The sequence below is a fragment of the Macrobrachium nipponense genome, chromosome 5 (genome assembly GCF_015104395.2).
Source record: "Macrobrachium nipponense isolate FS-2020 chromosome 5, ASM1510439v2, whole genome shotgun sequence".
Classification (NCBI taxonomy): domain Eukaryota; kingdom Metazoa; phylum Arthropoda; class Malacostraca; order Decapoda; family Palaemonidae; genus Macrobrachium; species Macrobrachium nipponense.
Window position 1 is genome coordinate 40266661 of NC_061107.1, and position 27500 is coordinate 40294160.

The following is a 27500-nucleotide window of genomic DNA, read 5'->3' on the forward strand; positions in this document are numbered from 1 at the left end:
ATTTACCACATCTCTCTCTCTCTCTCTCTCTCTCTCTCTCTCTCGCTCTCTCTCTCTCTCTTCTCTCTCGTGTATGGTCTCATATGATTAGATAGCCATAGCTTAGGTTATAACATGAATGTACGTATGTTGTCATGGTTTATTTAGCTATGCAATGCAATGTTTTGCGAAGTGTTGCAGGTTATAATTTTGCAATTTATTTTGCCTTGAATATTCACTTTTCCAAGGTGCAGAGGTTCATTCGACGGCAGAGTAATTTAAAAATACTGAGAGTCATTTCAAACTAGCGGGGAGTAGGCTGAACCCTAGTTTGAGCTGACTGGGTGAGTCTTCTGAAACGGGAGCTGATTTGAACCGATTACACCAAAACTTGCACAGAACCAGTACAAAAAGAGGCATGATTCAGTGGCAAAAGCCCTCCTCTCGAGCCTATGCAAGAAACACCAGCTACTTTGCAGTAATAAGTGGTGCTAGCACTAACTTGAAGAAGTGGTAGAAAACGATCAGACAAAGATCCTCTTGGAACTATGGTATCAGAACAGATAGGATAATACGTGCAAATAGACAGACGTGACGCTGATTGACAAAATCAAGAAGGAAGTATCACTCATTGATGTTGCAACACCTTGGGACACTAGAGTTGAAGAGAAAGAAAAAGGAAATAGTGGATAAGTATCAACACCTAAAAATAGAAATAAGAAGGATATGGGATATTCCGGTGGAAATTGTATCTATATTCATAGAAATACTAAGCACGATCCCAAGATCCCTGAAAACGAATCTGGAAAAAAACTAGAGCCTGAAGTAGTTCAAGGACTCAGCTGAAGAGCTTGCTCCTAGAAAACAGTAAGAAAAGTATGGACTCCTGAGGAGACAGGATGCACCCCAGAACCCCCACACATATGAATGAATACCACCCAGTCGAATTGGAGGACTATGATAGACAGTAAATAAATAATATAATAATAATAAAAATACAATAATAATAATAATAAGGTAATAATAATAATAATAATAATAATAATAATAATAATAATAATAATATAACGAAGACGATGCCACAGAACACGACAGGGAGGATGAGGTATCAAACAACGACACATGAAGAAACACCGACGAAGTAACAGAGAGGACGGAATGGGTAGAAAAGATTAGACAATGGATGGAGCCAGATACAGAGAGAACAAAGATCCCCTCCATGAAAGGCTACAACACCAAGAAATTAAGGGAAAAAATAAGTGAGGTCAATGAAATAATGGGCATAATACACACCACCAGTATCACAGAAACAAATAACTTGGTATATGCAGGAGCAAGATTAGTAGCAGAACTGATGGGGATTCGAACACCAACACCAACAGCACAACCAAACCAACCCAACAGAAACCAAAAACAGCAACCTCCTTGGAAAATCACCTGGAAAAGCAAATCATGGTGATGAGATCTGACCTGAGTAAACTGAAAGAGATGGCAGAAAAAAAGCTAAGAAGCAGAAAACAACAAAGAAGGAACTCAACGAGAAATTCCAAGTACAAGAGAGGGGACTAAACAACACAATAGAAGATGTAAAATAGAGGGCTTAAGGCCAAAGCACATAAGATCCAACGGTACATGAACAGGAATAAGGGATACCAACAGAACAAACTATTCGGAAACCAACCAGAAAAGACTATACAGCCAACTAAAGAGGGGAAGACAACCATCCAGAAATTCCTGAAGCCGAACAAGTAAGAGACTCTGGGAAACAAAAATATGGAGTAATCCGGTATCACACAACAAACATGCAACATGGCTCCAGGAAGTCAAGGAAGAAGAAACAGGGAGAATAAAAAACAAAGATTCACAGAGATCACGACAGACACAGTCAGACACCAACTAAAAGAAAATGCCCAACTGGAAAGCCCCAGATCCCGATGAAGGTCCATGGATTACTGGCTCAAAATCTACAAGGCCCTACACCCACGAATAGCAGAACACTCCAGCATTGTATCTCAAATCACCATGCACCCCAAATGGATGACCACAGGAAGAACATCCTTAGTACAAAAAGACAAGAGTAAGGGAAATATAGCCAGTAACTACAGGCCTATCACCTGCCTACCAATAATGTGGAAGTTACTAACAGGTATCAACAGTGAAAGGCTATACAATTACCTAGAGGAGACAAACACCATCCCCCACCAACAGAAAGGCTGAAGAAGGAAGTGTAGGGAAACAAAAGACCAGCTCCTGATAGACAAAATGGTAATGAAGAACAGTAGGAGAAGGAAAACCAACCTAAGCATGGCATGGATAGACTATAAGAAAGCCTTCGACATGATACCACACATGGCTAATAGAATGCCTGGAAATATATGGGGCAGAGGAAAACACCATCAGCTTCCTCAAAAATACATGCGCAACTGGAATACAATACTTACAAGCTCTGGAATAAGACTAGCAGAGGTTAATATCAGGAGATGGATCTTCCAGGGCGACTCACTGTCCCACTACTCTTCGTAGTAGCCATGATTCCCATGACAAAAGTACTACAGAAGATGGATGCCGGGTACCAACTCAAGAAAAGAGGCAACAGAATCAACCATCTGATGTTCATGGACGACATCAAGCTGTATGGTAAGAGCATCAAGGAAATAGATACCCTAATCCAGACTCTAAGGATTGTATCTGGGGACATCAGGATGGAGTTTGGAATAGAAAAATGCGCCTTAGTCAACATACAAAAAGGCAAAGTAACTAGAACTGAAGGGATAAAGCTACGAGATGGGAGCAACATCAAACACATAGATGAGACAGGATACAAAATACCTGGGAATAATGGAAGGAGGGGATATAAAACACCAAGAGATGAAGGACACGATCAGGAAAGAATATATGCAGAGACTCAAGGCGATACTCAAGTCAAAACTCATCGCCGGAAATATGATAAAGCCATAAACACATGGGCAGTGCCAGTAATCAGATACAGCGCAGGAATAGTGGAATGGACTAAGGCAGAACTCTGCAGCATAGATCAGAAAACCAGGAAACTTATGACAATACACAAAGCACTACACCCAAGAGCAAATACAGACAGACTATACATAACACGAAAGGAAGGAGGGAGAGGACTACTAAGTATAGAGGACTGCGTCAACACCGAGACAGACACTAGTGCAATATCTGAAAACCAGTGATGAGTGGCTAACAGATGCATGGGAAGAAGGACTAATGAAAGTAGACGAAGACTCAGAAAGATACAGAGACAGGAGAATGACAGACAGAACAGAGGACTGGCACAACAAACCAATGCACGGACAATACATGAGACAGACTAAAGAACTAGGCCAGCGATGACACATGGCATGGCTACAGAGGGGAGAGCTAAAGAAGGAAACTGAAGGAATGATAACAGCAGCACAAGATCAGGCCCTAAAAACCAGATATGTTCAAAGAACGATAGACGGAAATAACATCTCTCCCATATGTAGGAAGTGCAATACCAAAAATGAAACCATAAACCACATAGCAAGCGAATGCCCGGCACTTGCACAGAACCAGTACAAAAAGAGGCATGATTCAGTGGCAAAAGCCCTCCACTGGAGCCTGTGCAAGAAACATCAGCTACCTTGCAGTAATAAGTGGGTACGAGCACCAACCTGAGGGAGTGATAGAAAACAATCACGCAAAGATCCTCTGGGACTATGGTATCAGGACGGATAGGGTGATAATTGCAAACAGACTAGACGTGACGTTGATTGACAAAGTCAAGAAGAAAGTATCACTCATTGATGTCGCAGTACCATGGGACACCAGAGTTGAGAGAAAGAGAGGGAAAAAATGGATAAGTATCAAGATCTGAAAATAGAAATAAGAAGGATATGGGATATGCCAGTGGAAATCGTACCCATAATCATAAGAGCACTAGGCACGATCCCAAGATACCCTGAAAAGGAATCTAGAAAAACTAGACGCTGAAGTAGCTCTGGGCCTCATGCAGAAGAGTGTGATCCTAGAAACGGCACACCATAGTAAGAAAAGTGATGGACTCCTAAGGAGGCAGGATGCAACCCGGCGGAACCCCACACTATAAATACCACCCAGTCGAATTGGAGGACTTTGATAGAGCAAAAAAAAAAAAAAACAAATAATAATAATATATGCAGAGACTCAAGGTGATACTCAAGTCAAAACTCACGCCGGAAATATGATAAAAGCCATAAACACATGGGCAGTGCCAGTAATCAGATACAGCGCAGGAATAGTCGAATGATGAAGGTAGAACTCCGCAGCATAGATCAGAAAACCAGGAAACATATGACAATACACAAAGCACTACACTCAAGAGCAAATACGGACAGACTATACATAGCACGAAGGAAAGTGGAGGAAGAGGACTTCTAAGTATAGAGGACTGCGTCAACATCGAGAACAGAGCACTGGGGGCAATATCTGAAAACCAGTGAAGACAAGTGGCATAAGAGTGCATGGGAAAGAAGGACTAATAAAAGTAGACGAAGACCCAGAAATATACAGAGGACAGGAGAATGACATACAGAACAGAAGACTGGCACAACAAACCAATGTACGGACAATACATAAGACAGACTAAAGAACTAGCCAGCGATGACACATGGCAATGGCTACAGAGGGGAGAGCTAAAGAAGGAACGGAACCTGAAGGAATGATACAGCGGCACAAGATCAGGCCCTAAGAACCAGATATGTTCAAAGAACGATAGACGGAAATAACATCTCTCCCATATGTAGGAAGTGCAATACGAAAAATGAAACCATAAACCACATAGCAAGCGAGAATGCCCGGCACTTGCACAGAACCAGTACAAAAAGAGGCATGATTCAGTGGCAAAAGCCCTCCACTGGAGCCTGTGCAAGAAACATCAGCTACCTTGCAGTAATAAGTGGTACGAGCACCAACCTGAGGGAGTGATAGAAAACGATCACGCAAAGATCCTCTGGGACTATGGTATCAGGACGGATAGGGTGATACGTGCAAACAGACCAGACTGACGTTGATTGACAAAGTCAAGAAGAAAGTATCACTCATTGATGTTGCAATACCATGGGACACTAAAGTTGAAGAGAAAGAGAGGGAAAAAATGGATAAGTATCAAGATCTGAAAATAGAAATAAGAAGGATATGGGATATGCCAGTGGAAATCGTACCCATAATCATAGGAGCACTAGGCACAATCCCAAAAATCCCTGAAAAGGAATCTAGAAAAACTAGACGCTGAAGTAGCTCCAGGACTCATGCAGAAGAGTGTGATCCTAGAAACGGCACACCTAGTAAGAAAAGTGATGGACTCCTAAGGAGGCAGGATACAACCCGGAACCCCACACTATAAATACCACCCAGTCGAATTGGAGAACTGTGATAGAGCAAACAAACAAAAAATAAATAATAATAATAATAATAATTCCTTATTTTCTTCTCTTGCCCATTTCTTCCTTTGGGTTGGTTCTGTAGCTCCAATCTAGGATGTTGGTTACTGTCAGTTGTGATGGTCAGTTGCTGGATGACGACCTCCAAGTACCTGACCGTCTTCCCCTTCAATTGGGTTGAATACCTGGCTGCCGGACGAAGCTCCTCTGGTTCCAGAGGTTCCATTTATGTCGTTGTCATTTATTCCTTTTTTCTTTCCATCATTGCTGAGTTTTGGCTATTTAACCCATAGCTGGACCCTACCCCATCAGGGATAGGTACTCATTTACAGCTGAGTAGACTGAGGAAATTATGGTAAAGATCCTTTCCCGAGGAATCAACGCCGAGGAGAGCGGTCACCCATCCAACGACTGACCAGCCCCAATGTTGCTTAACCTGTCGATTAACGACCTAACCCACTCTGCTATTCTGAAAATAGAAATAAGAAGGATATGGCATATGCCAGTGGAAAATCGTACCCATCAATTCATAGGAGCACTAGGCACGATCCCAAGATCCCTGAAAAGAAAAGGAATCTAGAAAAACTAGAGGCTGAGGTAGCTCCAGGACTCATGCAGAAGAGTGTGATACTAGAAACGGCGCACATAGTAAGAAAAGTGATGGATCCTAAGGAGGCAGGATGCAACCCGGAACCCCACACTATAAATACCACCCAGTCGAATTGGAGGACTGTGATAGAGAAAAAAAAACAAAAAAAAAATAAATAAATAATGAATAAAAAAATAATACTAATAATAATAATACTTTTATGAGATAATGAAATATAAAAACAAGCGAAATACCTGTAAACTATTTCTGGTGTAATAGTTTGGCAGACTTAAACAAGAACTGTTATTTGCCTTGTGTTTAATATTTTCTTGGTCCTCAGCCAATGTCGTACGCAAGCTATCGCGCTATAAACTCGTCGTTTTGCTTTGATTACCCAGGACAGCATTATATATTCAGTAGTTAAAACCTATTCACGAAGGACAAGGACATAGGGACCACTTGACGTGAAATTCATGCTTCAAAAGAATGTTGGTTTCAACCTCCCACCGCAGACCCCTCACTACAGCTGTTGCTATTCATCATACAGAATCAGTGACTTTTCATCACCGTAGGGGAGTGGCGAAGCCGCGACATCTGAGTGCATAGAGGACACTAACATTATACCTGCTGACAAGCATATTTTATCTAAATAAGCCGGGCTATTCTAGGAGAGCCTTAGTGAATGAAGGGGTCCATTATAACGAATATTCTGATGAAAATGTGCAGTAAACCTTAACTACACGTAAATTTCTCAAAAAATTACTAATCTGTTTTCGTAACAATTTTTAAAACAATTCTTGTTTGAAAACAAGGTTTGAAAATAGACTAATGTTACATTGTATGACTGAAAAACAAAAAATACTTACAATAATAAAAAAGCGTACTTCCTTTATTTCTTTTTTAATACACGAGCATTTACGTGGCATAAGAGCTTATTGTAATTTGGTCTTTTGATTGAGGCTGTAACAAAGGTGTTCAAATGATATGAGATATCTACTGCCCTTGAATAAGTTCTTTGACCTCATTAAAATCATTCATTGGCAATGTCTTTTCCTTATGTTAATGAATTCGTCTTGTAATCAGCACCTTGATTAGTAGTAACTTTCTTGCCTTTCTTGAAAGGTTGGGGTTAAAAACAAATCTCATTTACTAAATTCTCATCTGTTATCTGAAGTCAAAGTGTTAAATGTTTTTGATTAGTAGAGATTAAAAAATATAAACTGCTAAAGTATAATGTCTGCGAACAGTATATTTAAAAAGAGTTTCTAAAACTTTGTCATATAAACCGAAAGTCCAGACGGTCAAAGACGTTACAAGTATCATCACAACTTTTGCAAAATTGAGTTTTGTTATGTTATGTAGGTTGAATGGAAGGAGATAACCGCACCGACCTATGCATAGGGTTCAAGCTAGAGAATGCGACAGACAGTGACTAGCTGATAGAATGACAAATAATAAGAAATGACTTGGTAAATAGTAAATTACTTAAAAAGATCTTCGTAAAGTTTCTTTGCAGTTTTATAAAGCTATTTTTGTTTTACAGTTCATTTGTCTACTTTATAAATCAGAACTGAAATTGTCAGTCAGTGTTCTTTTCCTTTTTTTTACTCTTAACTTTTTTTATTTTCTACAGTTCTTTAATGTATACATAGTGTACACAGAATTATGCATATGTGTTTAGTATATCTTTCAATTATATTTCCCTGATCCTGTGGCAATAAAACTTCGTAATGATCAGACCTTTGATCTGTTTCATAATATTAGTGGCATGACCCTCTACAGCGTGAGGTATCTTGCTTAACGAATTTTACACCATATTACTTTCTTTATTATATATCTTAATTGCCCACTGTATATTTTTTATTATCATAATGTAGGGTTCTTTAATCATAAGACCATTATGACTTATCTAGACTAGACAATGTATATATTTGCACTTCTTCAGAGAAGTGAAGTAATAGGAATACTTGGTTTTACTTGCATAAAGGAAGGCACAATACCTAACCAATCTCCCTAATATCGGCCTGGGAAAAAGAACCATCTACTTCGTCCAGGTGTTTGTCTCTATAACAAGTACAGAAATAATTTGTCAAAGTATACAAAACAAAAAGCATATATATATACATATATATATATATATATATATATATATATATATATATATATATATATATATATATGTAAGTGTTTACATAATAAAAAATATGGAATGTTAGTCCATATATAAAAGTCTAAAACTAAAGAGGTCAACCAGATTGCTTGCAGGAATGTGATCAGACTAGAGACGCTAAAGATGACGTATAACCAATAAGTAGTAGGCTAAGATACATGCCGTCACCTGTAGTCATTCAAATTGTTTATAAAACATTAGTCCAAGCTCCCTGCTTGAGACAACTACCCCGACCTATTATTCAAACGGCCTACGTGATCTGTAGCGTGTCTCATTTGATTGTGTGTTCGTATGAAACTATGTCATCTGATAGTATGTTCATATGTTCGAACTACTGTCTGTTCCTTCATAACTTGTAACAGAGATGGTAGACAGGAGAACAGAGTTAGCTATCGTTATTAGAAGACCTGTACCTCTTTACCTAAGCTTTATCATGTAGAGGAATAGGATTAGCCATCATCATTGGCAGAAGCGATCAAGCTATCGTCATAGAAGACTTGTACGATCATACCTGATCTTCATCATGTAAAACTTCAGAAGAATAGACTATTTTTATACCTTGTGTTTTCTACAAGAACCTCACCGAACCATGAGTTTAACACATCGTCGTAAAGATAATACCGACTTCGTAAGTGATCTACAAACCCCAGGACACTCCATTGAAGATGGAAGTGCAATACCAACCGACTTAGCGTATAGATTATCGCTAGTCTAACATTACCTCATAGGGCGCCTTATCATACAAGGCACAAGCCCTAATATTGGTGGCCAGCGGACCAGAAGAACTCTACAACGTCCTACGAAGAAAAACAGAATAATAAATCATGAAGTCAACGACGACGAAAGCAGCAGATTCTTCAAGCAACCTAGTATCATCATTAGTGAGCGACTTCAGAAAACAACAAGATTCGTCAAGCAACTTAGTAATCATCGTTAGTGAATAACTTCAAGAAACAAAAACCCGACCGACGTGTCCTTTTTTCCTACGGCAACGGAAGCTTCGTCTCTCATTAGAATCATTCAAGGAAAACATCGTTAGTGAGCGTTTCCGGCACTGCAAGAAACAAACCGAACGCGTCTGCAGCATCGGATTTTCAAGGGCTCGAATCATCGAAACAACGCGCACGGGGGAAACTGAAGCCAAACCAGGTCGTCCGCTAAATAGAGAAGGAGGACCAAGGCCGTGTGTCGTTATCGGAACACCGTGACTTCCCACAAAAGCAAGCTAAGTACAATTTTTTATTCATTTTGGAGTAACTTTGAGTGTTTCCTTTACAGGTCGAATTTCGTTATTCCTGTGGCTGAAGTTACGAGACATTCTTAATCTTACTTTTTTACAGAAATTATCTACATCATTGAGATTTCGCTACTGCGAGTTTTTTTATCTTTGAGTGTCTGTTTCCAGAAGTTCTACTGAAATATCATAATCATATACTTATGTTTAATTTTATCATTTTGGGTGATTATAATCCCTTACGTAACAAATCATATTAAACAGTGATATGCGTTTACGCAGTGGACGTCTGTATTTATACAGATGCATGGATAGGGTCGTTAAGCACCGTAGTGATTAGAAAACACACAAAAACAAGTGGAACACCCGTACAAATCTATATAAATTAGAGGTAACACTATTTCGGGTCATGACAATAAATGCTCCTTTGCAAGTCCCGATCGCAGTTTTAGCCTTGAGTTTTTTGAGTTATATAAAATATCGAACCTCAATGACTCAACTTAACTTTAAAAATACGGCTGGATTGCAAGGAATAACATGTCTGTAAAAAACTTTCATCAGGCTAAATGCGCTGACCAGGACTCCCTCACTATTTCAAAATTTTAGCAAAGAATGAAGTACAAACAGTTAATATTGAATACAGTAGAGATAACTTGTCTTATTAGTAATCGCTCAGTTCCTAATAGTTCGTCATTCATTGCTTTATACGTAACCAGCAACATAATGCTAAAAACACACAATACGTTGCCGATGGTAATAAAGAGAAGGATCCTAATATTACAAAAAAGAAATAGAAACAGTAGCCTTTCAGAATCAAACAAGCAAACTCGGTTACTGTGTCACCTAGTCAAGCGGTCAAGGTTAGTCAAAAAAACTGCCGAAGTGTTCAAAACATAGCAAATTCCACACAATAAGCGGACTCTAGCAGAGTGGGGAAAAGCGATGTTGGTTCATACCAAATATCTTTTTGAATTAAAAAGGATTTTTCCTATGACACGACCCGTATAAGTAATCGAGCAGGTTTTCGTTTTAATTTTAATACAAGTTATAATAAATACTGGTGGATTAAGCCCAACTGTACGCGCCGTAAAAAGAAAAATTAGAATATCTTGTTTTATTTCTTTAGTACACGCAATATCTTGTATTTACGGACTCACCGTCTGTTGTTCGAACTTCCTAATGAGAAGTCCGGATAAGCGAGCGTTTTACAGATACCTCTATAGTTTATAAAAAACATTGATCTGTATCTAGTGTAATTGTAAGATTCATCTAGGGGTATACAAAATATTATCTTACATCTGCAAAATAAGGCGTGTTTATCAAAGGAAAAATTCCTATAAACCTTCAAACATATTAAAATCCGTTTGAACAAAAATGAGACAGTTAATCAAATAATAACTTATATAAAAGAACAAATACTTTTGTCTCATAAATCGTAACATTGTTCAAATACCCAACAGAATTCTCCACAACCGCAGTCGTAGTTTGCGCGCAAAATCTCGAGAAGCATGCCCACCCTCGAATGTCTTAGTGCGTGTAAAAAGACTTTGCTGGGAAATGAAATTTTAATCCTTCCCGACACTCTGAAATATAACGATTTCCGCGAACAAAGCTCTAAAAGTATACATATCGTGGATACGGAAGTTATAAATATCGCATTTTTTATTGTTGCTAATTTTTAATCACGCCCAACCAGTCGTGGATGAATCTCTCTGATAATCTATCTAAAGTAATATCCGCAAAGTCATTCAAGCAGAGGTGATTCAGCAGAATTTTTTTTTTATCTTCTACCTGAATACCAGGAAGTTTCTCCACTAGCGAGTGATCTCTGAAAAGAAAAACGGATGTAATTTAACACAAAATACGGTCTAAGGACAAACATAAAGCTATTTACGTACCTTCGTATAGACTCTCACTGAAATTTCAAAATAGAGATAAATGACGAAGTTGAAAAATGTTAGTAATAGGAGCCATTAGGAAATCAAATAAGCCCATATAATTTTTCCCTCAAACGTCATGCCATAAAAGATCGGACTTGGCGTATCTGCGCAGATTACTGTCGCTTAAACAAGGAAACGACTCCCGATAGTTTCCAGTGCGATGTACCGACGACATCTTATCTCTGTTAGGTTAGAATAAATTTTTTTTTCACCAACTTGGACTTACTTAAATGCTTTTACCTGATACCATTACCTAAGTGATTGTACCTCATACACCGTTTTTTCAGCACACTCAGGGGACATTATCAATTTTTACGTATGCCTCCGGCTTACGTTGCACCCCAATTACAATATAGTGTTTGGAGACTTTTAGGGGATAACCTACATGCATATATGGATGATCTTGTAATCTTTTCTAATACCTTAGAAGTACATTCACATAAACTAGAGCTAGTGCTACAGAGACAAAGACAAATAATCTCAGAGTAAAATATCTAAATGTGAGTTTTTAAAACCGAACATGTTTATCTAGGTTTTATGTGTCTGGTCAAGGTCTTAAAAGTAGTCCATGGTAAGGTGTCGGCTATTCATAACTTCCGGTACCTATTAACGTAAAAAGGGGATACAGCACTTTTGCGCTGTAGTGGGTATTACAATCGTATGCAAATATGTAACTCTTCAATCATGACAGCTCCTTTAACAGATCTTACGAAGAAGAGCGTAGATTTATTATGGTCTAAAAAGCATCAACAGGCGTTCGATATCTTAATAGCGGAATAATGCAGCTTACCTAACTTAAAAATCCCTGATTTAAATAAGGAATTTTTTTTTATTGCAACAGACGCCTCAGACCAAGGGGTAAGAGGGGTACTACTTCAGTAATATGATAAACAGTTCTTCCCTATAGCTTTTTATTCACGTAAACTAAAGCCTCTGAAAGTAAATATGCAGTAAATAGGCAAGGAAGGGCTAGGTTATCTTTAACTCACTAGTACATCTTAAGTTCATAATCTATGGCTATCCTGATAAAGTCCTTACTGAACATGAGTCCTTTACCGAGTTTCAAAGGCTTTAATCACAGTCCAAATGGAACTCGGTGACAAATGATCATCAGGTCTTTGGAGCCAAGATAAGATATCTACCTGGGAAAGCAAATATCATAGCTGACGCATTATCCCGCAATCCCGCACCATACTGCAAAGAACCATTAATTAGACTAAAAGATATAGAAACATCCGTACCTATTGTTAAAACCGTATCTAAACAAGAAAATTCCTTAACCCAAGAGATCGCGAGCATTGAATATCTGGGTCGGAGCGCAGACACGTTACAAACTGAACAAAGCAAGAGTCAACAGACATAACCCAAACAATAAAACACTTCGAACGGAAACAGAATCAGCAGCAATAAACACCAAACAATAAACACTTCGAAACGGAAACAGGGTCAGTGGCTAGGCAAAAACAATAAACACTTCGAGCAGAAACCCTAAAGCAAAAGTATATTTAAAGTATGTGTATCAGAATAATGTAATCAAATGTAATATTATATGTAGGTCTGTGACGAAGAAAACCCGAAGAACACAGCAGGTGACTAACGACCAGTAGTAGTAATAATCTCTTCATAACCAATCGTCATAAACTGGTTTGCATTCCGTCATCCAAGGGTTCCATAGTATGTCACAGAAAGCCAAATCACTATTTTACTGGCCTACAATGCTTACAGATATAAAAGCACATAACTAATTGTAACACGTGTCATGAAAACAAGGGATACACTAAGACACCTGTCAGTTTAAGGGCCTATCCTGTGCCAAATCAATCCTTGAAAGAATATACTTAGAATTATTAACAGAATTACGAGTCTGACAGAGGGAAATAAACACTTCTTAGTGTTAATAGTTTCCTTGACACGTTATATAGAATTAATAGCACTAAAAACAAACACCGCAATTGAGTGCGTTAGGAATATTTATGAGTGCTAAATCAGTAAACATGGAATTCAACACATGATAATCTGACTCGGGTGGTGTACATCAATAATAATCTCCTTAACACTTGTGTGAATTCCTTCCATTAAAGAAAAGAATAATATATTTTATCACCCAGAGTCAATCGTTTTGGTAGAATAACGGATAATTAAATAGGAGTGTCAATGTCTTACGAGTTACAAACTCGTGTGTTGGATCCGAACCGGATATAGCGGTTTCTCGCGGTTTTTAAATACCTTTATCATTTATATCTTGTATCTATAGAATTGATGCCGCAAGTAGCCTTATACGGTACGCCGCTAGAACACTTTTCCACATATACAAGCCAACCATTAATTTATCAAATATATATAAAAAAAATATATAAAATAAATATAAAAAAATAAAATAAATATGGGATACAAGTGGAGTCAATATAATACACTCCGTAAGAAGTCGGAAGGGTTACAAATTATAATAAAAAAAGGAATCACGATAAAATCAATAAGCAAACGTAACCCAAGGTTAATTAAATATCTAAATATATATGCGTAAAGATTCGAACTCTAACTTAACGCTTTAGTAATGACAAATAAGCTAAAAGTTCAAACACATATCCAAAAACCTACTGACATATTGTCTGTCCCTCCCGGTGATTTATATTTCGTAGTCAATGAAAAAAAAAAAAAAAAAAAAAAAAAAAAAAAAAAAAAAAAAATTAAATAAATAAATAAATAAATAAACTAATAATAAATAAAATAAATAAAATAAAATAAAAGAGATTTTAAAGTCAGGAAGTCTAGAAGTGAAAATGTTATCTATGGAATAATCCTATATGAATCTTATACAGGGCTAATAATATATATAGAATTTGTATGGAAACCTTTTTCATATAGTTTGAATAAGGAATATTTATTTAACATAATGCCAACATGAAACTAATATATTGTTCAATTTTGGTACTGTTGTTTTTTTTTTTTTTTTTCCAGACATTCTTCTCATGCGGGTGGAGAATTAAAACACTAAAATATCATTTGAAAATACTAAAGTCGTATGTATTACAGCAAGTAACGTAACTCTTAGCTGGCTGAGAGCAATCTCCTGCCAAGTGACGACGTCATCATTGCCGTATCAGCATTTGTTCCTTTTAACCTCAATAATCTGCTTACACAGGCTTCATCTGTGTGTCGTCTCTGCTTGCAACAGCAGATTGACTGGAGAAAGGAATGCTTAGTTCATGAACTTCACATGTGGTTCATAGGTCACATGACAGGCCACATAACATATTCTTATCCGTGTGTGTAATGCAATTAGTTAAGGACTTGTAATCATTTTAAAATTAATGAACAATATAAGCAAATAGAATTTCTATAACAACAAAATGAATTAATTTTTCTGAACCTCATAGACATTTAGAAGTATCAAGATATATATGTGAAATATTTGCTTGCAACATTAGCCTATTACAATTCAAGTAAAACATTCATGGGAAAATGTCACATTTTCTTGAAAAACCCAAAGTTTATTTAGAAATTAGTTACATAGTGGGTTTTTTTCGTTGCATCTCCTACCTATTAATAAAGTTTAAAAAAAAAAAATTAACCTCAGAGGATGCGCACGAGAAAATTGAATATGAAACTTTTGTTAGGGCACATAGAATCATGATTAATATTCTCTTTGACTCTTATGCTGCCTGGCAATCTTACAAATAGCTCCATTTTCCACTTCTTTGTCTAGTAACTTACTACCAGTAATATCGAATTTTCTTTGAGATTCGTAATGATATCTATTTATTTGTTATAATTATGGATATTTTTACAGTCATCATAGACCTGGATAGGTTCACTCATTGTTAATGCCATGGATAAAAAAGTTTGTACAGCGGATTCTTTTGAATTCCAAAATATCAGCGAATTCATGTGGGTTAAGTCTGGTCTAAATGGCTCTCTCCCCTCCCCTGTATTTGGATGTCGTCTGAATTTACTTTGCCCTTGTGACAAGTATAATTTCACTTGCAGGCTGATTAATGGAACCTGGTTACAGTATCCTGCAGTACGAGAGTTTCACATCGCAACTTCAAAAAATCGTTCGTCGTAGCGGACGACTACAGTCAAGTAACAACCGCCTACAATGTGAAAGGAATTTCATGGACTTCTTCGACCGACACCCGTATCTCGTCGTTTAATCTCGTTTTCATGCGGAACGCTCCAGCGGCTGTCGGAATTCAACTACAAAAGGGACATACTTCCGACAATTACGACCCGAAGGATATTCAAACTCTATCTTGCTGGCGAAGGACTCGTGCTGGGATGATCTATTCATCGCGAACGTAATCGTGTAGCTAGGATGCAGAGAATAAGTATGAGCGCAAAATGGAACGTTGGACCCGCCCGCCCAGGGCAAATTTTTCCCCTTGTTTTAACCATTGAAAAAGGCCGTTTCATTTGGCTAAAGGTGGTTGTCTGGAACTGTGTAATGGACGAAAAGTTGTTCGAACGCTAGTTAAAAGTGAAGTAGTATAACCTCGGTCATGTATCCTATATATATAAAGTATCATGTATCCTATATATAATTGATCATAAATAACAGAGTCGAAATATATCTTTGCGTGTACGCAATATGAATCTCTTATCTAAATGATCATAAATAACAGAATCTAAATATATCTTTGCGTGTACGCAATATAATTGATCGTAAATAACAGAGTCGAAATATATCTTTGCGTGTACGCAATAGGAATTTCTTATATAAATGATCATAAATAACAGAATCTAAATATATCTTTGCGTGTACGCAATAGGAATCTATTTAAAGTGCACATATATTAATCATAATTATATGAATCCATATACATATGTATAAACAATCAGGTAGCCTATAATCAATCAGTTACCTTTTACCTTAACAATATCCGCAGATATATAACAGTTAGCATAAAAAGCAACGAAATCAATCAGCATAAACATTAATAATTTTATCATTTCATATATGAAATTTTTTATCAGTTAAAATATGATTTTTATCATGTTAATCTTCATTCTATGCAATTATCAGAGTACATTAGTATTTTCTGTAGCATATGTATCTTAATGAGATGAAGTGAATAACTGTATCATTATATATATCATGTGATCACTATTATTTACCAATATCATTGTTTTATATTTTATTACTTTGAATCAATTCATGTCACCATGAATTTTTATTTACTTATATATATATATTCACATAGTGTCTGATCACACTCCTATAAGTCAATGCAAGTCAAGTTTGAGTAATATTCAGTGGTTGGTTTTGGTAGCTGACCGAGCTGATGTAAGTGTTTACATAATAAAAATATGGAATGTTAGTCCATATATATAAAAGTCTAAAACTAAAGAGGTCAACCAGATTGCTTGCAGGAATGTGATCAGACTAGAGACGCTAAAGATGACGTATACAATAAGTATGTAGGCTAAGATAACATGCCGTCACCTGTAGTCATTCAATTGTTTATAAACAGTTAGTCCAAGCTCCCTGCTTGAGACAACTACCCCGACCTATTATTCAAACGGCCTACGTGATCTGTAGCGTGTCTCATTTGATTGTGTGTTTCGTATGAAACTATGTCATCTGATAGTATGTTCATATGTTCGAACTACTGTCTGTTCCTTCATAACTTGTAACAGAGATGGTAGACAGGAGAACAGAGTTAGCTATCGTTATTAGAAGACCTGTACCTCTTTACCTAAGCGGTTTTAATCATGTAGAGGAATAGGATTAGCCATCATCATTGGCAGAAGCGATCAAGCTATCGTCATAGAAGACTTGTACGATCATACCTGATCTTCATCATGTAAAACTTCAGAAGAATAGGACTATTTTTATACCTTGTGTTTTCTACCAAGAACTCACCGAACCATGAGTTTAACACATCGTCGTAAAGATAATACCGACTTCGTAAGTGATCTACAAAAACCCAGACACTCCATTGAAGATGGAAGTGCAATACCAACCGACTTAGCGTATAGATTATCGCTAGTCTAACATTACCTCATAGGGCGCCTTATCATACAAGGCACAAGCCCTAATATATATATATATATATAGATATATATATATAATATATATATATATATATAGTATATATATATATATATATATATATATATATATATATATATCTCACTCTCTCTCTCTCCTCTCTCTCTCTCTCTCTCTCTCTCTCTCTCTCTCTTCCTTCCTTTCCTGTTAAGATAGTTACTTCAGTTATTTGCCCAACATATCTGAAAGATTAAATGTTACCACTTTTTAACCCCCCCTTCCCCCCACCCTGTCAGGGCTGAAACTTGGACTTAAGGGGCATCGCGGAGTGTCTCCGTTCTCTCAGCAACCAGGAAAACCATGGGTTAGACACTGATATCTTTCATTTCTCACATTTTATTTGTCACACCCTTCTCACTCCCCCTTCCTATTTATCTCAGTGATCTCGAAAAACTATGGATTAAGCACTAAAGTTGTAGTTTTCGGTTTGATTTTCACTTGCCAACCCTTGCCCAGCCCCTTCACAAAGACCCCAACTTCCTATATGAACCCTGATTTCAACAGGCACCCTATGTTAATTATGCCATAACAATTTGGTCTTGTGGTAAGGCTTATCATCCTATCTCCAGGACCTTCTCTCTAACTTCTTAATCATCTAATAAAAAAATTGGATATATAAAAGGTTTTTTTTTTTATCATTCCACTGTTTTTTTTCTCACAGGTAAGTCTTGACTAAGGTAATTTAAGATACATTTTTTTATAAGAAAGCAATTATTATGAAATCTAATATCCTGATCACACAACAACCTCCCAATATTCCCACTTCAAGAGAGTCTCCTGTAATGACCAGCGCATTACTCTTTGATGCCGTGGCGGAAAATGAAATGTCAAGAAAAAATAACCTTAAAGATATTATAATGCCTTGTAATGTAATTCTTATCACTTTCGTATTCATTTATATTTTGCATTTTATGTTTTAAGTAGTAATTAATTGTTAAATTATCATAATTGTATAATTATTCTTATTAATAGCTTACAGGCCTAGAAGAATTAATATTTAATTGCTTACTTATTCATTAGTTATTATAATGTATTGATAACCTAAAATGTTGCTTGAATTTGGCGTATAGGTCATCGATGTATGATGAAGAAAAAAAAGATGTAAATATTGAATAAGATATTGCCTTCAGTACCTTAAGCCACTAACATGAGACTACTGCCTCCCCTTATGAAAAAGAGCTATTAGTTAGAAATTGGGTACGATATGAAACCAGTCTATTTCTGTCGATCATTAGAAATGAAACGCATAGGTTTTGTTGTCCATATTTGCATGTGACATGTCATTAAAATCTTCACCCACGCCTTTTGTTTTACTTAAGACACTTGCAGCATATCTTAATTTCTTGTTTTTACCATTTGGTTACGGGGTGGTTAGTATAAAAATTATTTACTCCTACGACTTTGCATAATGTGAAAAATAGTAACACTTAGTAATATCGACTCAATACATATATTTATATATATAGTATATATTATATATATATATATATATATATATATATATATATATTATATATATATAATATATATATATATGGAGTATAGTATATTATATATATATATATATATATATATATATATGTGTGTGTGTGTGTGTGTGTGTGTGTGTGTGGTGTGTGTGTATATTATAAAAAAATGAAAGGACCCCACATAAACTCCAAAGTGTTTAAAAAGTAAATACTTAGTTTAGAGACCAGCTGTCTCTTTCTTCCGGCAGCTAATGATGAAGGAGAGCTACAGAAAAAGCGTGACTTATACCAAAGGTCCACAGGTCAGACGTTTAATCACCCCAGTTAACATTTTACTTTAATCATCTTAATCAGTGGTTTTAGGAAGATTTAATTTACAATATCTGAATCTCAACTGCCCTTTGAGATATTTATGTGTTTTTTTTCTTTAATCAAAACTGATTCTACCACCTGGCTTTTGAACCAACAATTGCTGATATAAATTATACATAAAATTTCCAATTTATTCTGTAATTATGGTTATTTATATGATTAAAAATAGATGAGGTCTGTTGAATTAATATCTGGGGGAGTGACTTTCATGTAAAGCCAATGCAAAATTGATCGCACTCGAGTCAAGGAATTTCAAATACTCCTGTGTCTTTGGGGATTGGCTTTTGTTGGACGTTAATCAAGGATTTAGCTAAGATATTTGGGTAGGTAAAAGGAAAAGTGGTATGGTTTTCCGAGAGACTATGTCAATGTCTTAATCCTGTCTAGGTGTGGGATTTAATTCTTATTTTGTTTTTAGACACATTCTGGTTTTATTTTGAGAGGACAGTAGAAAATTGTGTTCGCTTTATGAATTGCTTTTTCAGTGATATGGTCAGGATACTTTAAGGATGACAGCTGCTTAGAGATAAGTTCAATTTCTTTTCCAGATCTGGAGATTTAATCCTTAAGACTCTGAAGAATAATTGCTGGCTACGGCAATTTTGGTAGAAGTGTCAAAAATAATGAACGCATGAAATTATCGAAACATAAAGAAAATTAATTTGGAGTCTGTGTTCCCATTCAACTTTAAATTTAGTGCCGGGACAAATGGATTTTAATTTTGAAAGAAAATTCGTTGAAATTACCCTATCTATTATTCCAAATGTTAGGATATCTACTTATCTCATCTATAGCATGTCTTTAGGTGTTATTGCATTTATTGTTGTAGTTATAAAATATTCACGTATAGATTAGCTAAAACCAGGACTTGAAAGGCTACCATACTGCATACGATTTTTTTTTTATGTAATGACTCCCTGAATGAAAAAGATGTTATTAGGTACACATATTTTAACTAATTTTATTATTTCATCTAGGGCCAGAGGAAATGATCTTAACTAGGTGGCAATTTTTCCTTAAAAAATTTTAGAACTTCCTGTACTGGTATTTAGTGAATAGGGAATCTACATCTAGGCTTAAAGGTTTTATGATGGTGTGAAGTGCTATAATGAGCTTCTCTGAATATATTTATATATTTCACAGTCATAAATATTACATAAATACTATATATATATATATATATATATATATATACATATATATAGTATATATATATATATATATATATATATATAGTATATATATATATATATATATACATATATATATTATATATATATATATATATATATATATATATATATATGTTTATATATATACTATATATATATATATATATATATATATATATATATATATATATATATACATATATACCATATATATAATATATATATATATATAGATATATATATATATATATATAATATATATATATATATATATATATATATATATATATATATATATATATATATATATATATATATATATATGTATATAAGCGTGTGTGAGGTAAATAAATTCTTCTATCAAAGCAGGATATGTCTCAAGTGTAAAAAGCCCGTTAAAACACTCGGGTTTAAAGCTAAGGACTATATTGCGGTGAATTAGCTTCCACCCTTATCTACCCGTAATGACAGAAGGAGCTACATTAGCGAATATATAGTAGGAGATATGCCCTTAGGTGATGGCTGGGGTTACCACAGAGGCAGATTGTTTTCTGTTAATTGCCCTAATCCTTTTCATCGTTGCCTTAAGGCTCCTTATGAAAGGTTGATTCTGTTATCTTTTTGTTTTATCAGTGTGGATTCTACCATCTGAATTTTGTATTGACAACTGTTTCTTGTACAAACTTCGGGATGAGTTTTTAAATCCATGGTATGGTTCGCGTTTTTTATATGTTGAGTTAATCTCTCCGGGAGATTTTCCTGTAAAACAGCCGTCCCAATCATTTTTTCTATATAACTAGGTAAGATACGGCCAAAACAAGAGATTTATTACATGGAATTTATATATAAAAAAATAAAAAAATAAAAAGTAAACCGTAGCTTTTTCTACGGATATTGCCGTCCATTACATATAATAACAAACGCGTTAAAAATATAATTCGTTTTTTTAGGCATTAGCAAAGTGAAGATATTTCCTTTTTCAGCACAGATGTTCAACAGAACGACAAATAAGAAGATACAAACCATGATCCCAGGTATGATTTGAGAAAATGATATTCCGATATAATATGAAAATTTCCTTGGTGTTAGGAAATTTCGCTGTGCGCAAGAAAAAATTAAGCAAATAATGAGAGACAATATAGGAAATTCATATCTATAGAGTATTAGTACAAGTTCACCTAAATAAAATTACTTAGGAAATGATGATTAAAAAGTCTTGATGATGTTAATTCCTTAGGTCTGATTGTACTTACAATTTCTTGGCCTGAAAGCTGATAGGCTTTCGCAAACACACAATAAGCTACTGAATAACAAAATACTAATGTTTACCTTCGTAATTTGAACGAAAACTTTGAATTTTTATAATTAATAAAAATACTTTCTTTTAGATATCTATAAGAACGATTCCTTGTTATCCAAATATGGGCGATGAAAAATAATGATATTCAATCTAAATAAATTTGAAGAATATATTGGAGGATGTCTTAGGTAATTCTTCTTTTATGTGGTATTCGTTAATTAAACTGTGCAAATATATACAAAAGTTAAAAAAGTAAAGATATGCACAAAGACAGACAGATAGATAGATAAAACCAAGGTAAAACAGGGTCTGTAGTATTTCATCTAATACTTCTTTCCCTTTCGAGCAATAATGTCTTTTTCGTCATCCTAGATTGGGATCTGTGGTTCCCCCAGAAGTAAAAGATATCACCGTTCCAATTGGACCGGCTGAGGAAAATAATAAAGAAAAAAAATACAAATAGTAATTTTATTGATCTACAAACATATAAGAATAAAAAAAAGGTAATTTTGACTAAGATCCCTAGCAAGTATCACAGTATTTATTCATATAATCTAATTTCATTATGGGAAAAATCAATTTTACTCTCACATGACTAATTCTCTTTATAAAATATTTATCAAAAAATAGGCTGGGGGTAATAAATTTGATCAAACCTAGAAATCATAAGGTTGGAGTCTTGACCTTCACTACACTTGTCAACACAGCCCTGGGGAACAAAATTGAGGTGTCTGGAACACGAAAAAAGACATTCTTAGTGTTAAGATTTTTACATGCCCTAAATCAAATCACAGCTTTTAAATGGGGTATGTCTATTGCAAGTAAGTTAAAGTCCCCCCCAGAAACACTTTGGTCATAACTTCACTCCCTGAAAAGTCACCAAAGACAGCCCGTATATCATTGGCAGCCATCTGCTCCAATTGCTCCTGTGCAAGTCCCTTTCCTCTTCGCCATGCTGAAAGTAATGGCAAGGAAAAATAAGAATTATCTGTCTGTAATGTATTGGCACTGTTTTGGTTAGTGTCTGAGAAACCAATAGACAATTTTAAGCCCAGCTAATCGTCATTAACATACTGTATACAGCATGTATAACTCCTTATTATTATATTTTTCATGATCATAGCTCAGACAAATTATATGACAGGAACAGCATCACTAGGTCCACATGGGTTCGTGATACTAACCTGAGTGGCAGTGGGAGCTTGGAGAGGCGATGTCTGTCGCCTATTAAAATCACAGGGAGAATAATGACCCTCCAGATGAACCACCTGCAAAAAAATGAAATGTTGATACAAATGAGGCGGGAAATTTAAAATGTAGGCGTGACACCGGTACGGTTGGCCCACAGATACCAATCTAGGGTTATTAAATAGGGTCCCTCAAGAGTTGTCTTTCTTATGTGGAATCCATGTCGAAATGGAGAGGTTCAAGAAGTAAGAAAGGGGAGAAGTTCAAATAGTAAGTCCTCTCAAGTAAACTAATTGAGGAAACTTATCCCTAAGAGGTCTGTACTTAGGTGAACGATTATTTATAGGTTATACTTAAAATTGTTAGAACTGAAGGATTTAGTTTTGCATCTCCTTAGACTGTCAGCGTTTTGATTTAATCTCTCTCTCTCTCTCTCTCTCTCTCTCTCTCTCTCTCTCTCTCTCTCTCTCTGCTAAGGACTTTGCCCATGAAACCCATGAGCCAATTAGTCACTGCAGACCTGATGGTACTTAGGTAGATTAAAACTGAAGGAAGGGGATTTTTATTTTGTTCTTGGATATGTCCAAAGGAATATCTGATTCATGGTATTATTTAAGTAATTGAATTGCTCACAAGTTATCTAAAATTCTAAACATTTATTCTCAAGAGAGCAGATTGTTGAGTTTTACATAACAATATGTTGTCCTTGAAGTCCATCCTTAACCTAAATTCCATGATGATAAAAAACAAATAAATAAAGCAAGTAGGTTCTCTATGTATGCGAATTTGTAAGCTGTTATTACTCATTTGTTAGGACTTTTCTTGTTTTATTTTTTTATTTTTCAGCATATCTCCCTAGACGTGTAGTTGGGTATTTAATGGAAATCAGTTGGTGGCTAATTATTTTAAAGTCTGTAGCCTAACTCTTCGGAACAGTTCTTTAGGGTACGTCAAATGAATGTGCTTTTCAGCACAACCTTCCCTGAGAAATTCCGGTAACCAGAGAAATAAATGTGGGATATAAAGTTGTGTCTTTTATTTACTTTAAACCTGATTGTTAATATCTCTGAACACTGGAGTTGTGATTGGATACTGTAAACCGCCTTCCTTTTCAATCCCGTTGATGCGGTATTAAAAGGATGACAGTTACTAAAGATTAATTATTTCTTAGTTCTATATCTAAGGTATATAAATGCAAGTTGCTTACCGATCCAGCTTTTACCGAAATGTTTTTTTTTTTTTTATTATTATTTGCTGATGTCATATTACGCTGTTTAGTAGTAAAGATTATATTGAAATCCACCAAACTAGATTAACAGACAATATTATGTTAGTCACATCAAGATAGTTTTTATAATTAATTTGTATTTCCTCTTGTACAATCGTTGGAGAAAAAACTGTACTTCGATGGAATCAAGAGGTTTCAAGATACTTTCGCGACAGAAAACTCTTATTTTATTGTATTTTGCTCCCCAAATCTCCTCGGGTCGCCGGTCAGTAATGTAAACAGGAAAAATATAAATATGCATTATATGACGAGTTTCAGTTACTATCTTATTCAAGATAATATGAAGGCAAGACTAGAAAATAAATTCAATTACTTGAATTTTTTTTATTGTCTATATTTTGCCAAAGTTTATAGTACCTCATCAACAACTTCTTAGGACTTTAAGATGACGCAGGTGCTTTTATGTCTTACCTCTATTTTTTATATTTACCAATTTTAATAAAGAACAAAAAATATTATCACAGTAATATATCCAAATTTCTCCCAACTTTTATAATGATATATGATAAAATAAGACATCAGCTGACTCTCATCCTGGGGCCGAACACCGACGAGTGAGAGAGAGAGAAGAGAGAGAGAGAGAGAGAGAGAGAGAGAGAGAGATGATAGCACCAGACATCATCTTACCTGAAGCAGGCTTTCATTCCAGTCACACACACTCGGAAGTAACAGTGACCTTTGAAAGAATACGTATCATCCAGATTTTCCAGGTTTCCAGGAGAAACGGGAGTTGGATGTGCAGTACGTAAGAACCTGATTTATCTTGATGTTGATCATATATTCGGGACCTTTTCCCCGCTCAAATGAAAATATGTCGAAGACCTATAGTAAGAACAATTTAGGTTCTCTCTCTCTCTCTCTCTCTCTCTCTCTCTCTCTCTATCTCTCTTCTCTCTTTCTTGTATCATAGCTTATGTTTTAATGAAACGATGTATCAGCTTATATATATGTATATATATATATATATATATATATATATATAATATATATATATATATATAGATATATATATATATATATATAATATATATATTATATATATATATATATATATATATATATATATATATCTATATATATATAGATACATATATATATATATATATATATATATATATATATATATATATATATTATATATATATATATATAAGATGCCATTTCCCTAGATGTGAGATTACCGAACTGCGTGTTCTTTATCTATGAGTCAACATTTGGAAGTTTATGGGCTTCAACAGACAGCATAAAAGGATATTCATTCACTGGCTATCTTTGTGGTTGGCGACGACCTTAATGACGTCAGAGGAAGGGGATGCGTCCTCCTTGACGACTGCGCAGTAACGGTTTGGCGAATACTCGATCATGGATCTCCCAGTACCAGACAGTAGCCTCGTAACTGCAATAAGATCACTGTATTCTAATTATTTTAAATATAAATATATTTCAGGTATCTTCATGCCGAAGAATTATCTCGCTATAAATTGGAAGATTCAGTAAAAAAAAAAAAAAAAGTTGCTATTTATATCCTGATGGAGGAATTTCAACACCCTTGTAAAAGTGGCTTCGCTGGAATTTTGGTACTGAATAAACAAACATTTCCAAGTGCCAAGTAGTCAGACCAAATATTCTAAATCAATTCTACATAATGTTGAAATATAAAAGAAACTAGTCTACATTATTACGGGAGTCTCCCTGAAAAACAAATATATGACAAAATGAAATTTGGTTATTTAATCGTTTTGAATGCTAAGTCAAATATTCTAAAATTGGAAAATGAATTTGGCAGATACATCATAAAGTACTAAATATACTGTCACAGTGTTACAACAAATCTAACCTAACTGGCCCTTGTTATTTCACTTGCTCACGTTCAAGACCTTTTATTTAGGAAGTGTTTAACATTTCCCCGTATCATGAGAGCAACAGATGAATGAAAGCGTTTATTCAAAGCAGTTTATGGTATGAAAGATTAAATCCCCTAACAGACCATCTAACAAGAAATCCCACTGGTATATCGTACCGATCAGTAGGATTTATTAATGTCAATCAATATTGCTTCCATGCTTCGCTGAAAGATTCCATGAGGCTGCACGTACTAGTAATTACTATCATAGAAAATAAATTGCCTCTTCTTTAATAGGTATTTGCTTTACATGTATTCACATAATAATTATCAGTAGTCTTTTTATGAATAATAATAACGCGTTTTATAGTATGCAATAAAATATAAACAGGATATGATTTTTTTGATAACAACGCATAGAAAGAGGGGATTGGCTTTTTGGATGAGTAAAGCGGTGAACATGATTCAATTCCAAGGAAACAATTAAAAGCAAATACAAAATTCCCGGAGTTGCCTCTTCATCTTGTAGAATTATTCATTAGCATGCATTCAAACAACAGGAAAAGATTAAAAAGCATTACCTAAATTAGACCAAAACTATGGACATAGATTACTGGTGCTAAAGAAAAAGCATAAATGATAGACATAAGGCTCCGCGAAAAATAGAGGTATGCACATCGTATACAATATTTATATATAAGTATAAAAAATTGCCCATTTAGATTAGTTTCTCTAGATCTTTTCGCACAGTTATAGTTTTTTATAGTAAACAAAACTATTTATACAAGGAGCAAGTAAATAACCAGCTATTAGTAGGTACAGACCTTATGACCTCCCGGCTAAGACAAATAAAGAAAGGATTTTTTGTTTTTTTTTAAAGGTGTGGTCGATCTTAATTAGGTCCCATGACCTTTCTGATAGATTAAAGCCCCTTCGAGCATTTGAACTTTCAAACACTACGTACTTCCAAGAGCAATATAATATAGATCGATTTTGGTCGAATTTTCTGTGGGAAAGAATTCTTGCAGTGAAAAATACATAACACATTTCTAACGTATCTCCCCGTAGGGTGATAGTCTCGTCAGTGCCCCTCACAGTGCACTGTAGTCATTACTTCAGGTTCTTTGCAGGGGCCCCTCGGCCCGTAGCATCCCATTCCATTCATTTTATTGTACCTCCATTCATATTCTATTTCTTACATCGTTCTTAACAATTGTATCATATGAAACTGTGAAGTTTTTCTCCTATAACACTTTCAAGGAATTTTACTCTCAATTTCTCTTTTAACGATGAATGATTCAATAGGTTCAATCTCACATATTTTACAATTTAACATGCACATGCTAAATTTAATGGGAATTACCTTTATCAAGTAAACTTTCCTGATCATGACCTATTTTTTTATAATATCAAACCTTAATCTTTTAACGTCCAGATCACTTAATCCTAGGAACAACACACACAAGGGACTTAAGGATTCCTATCCTGATCAGTACCTG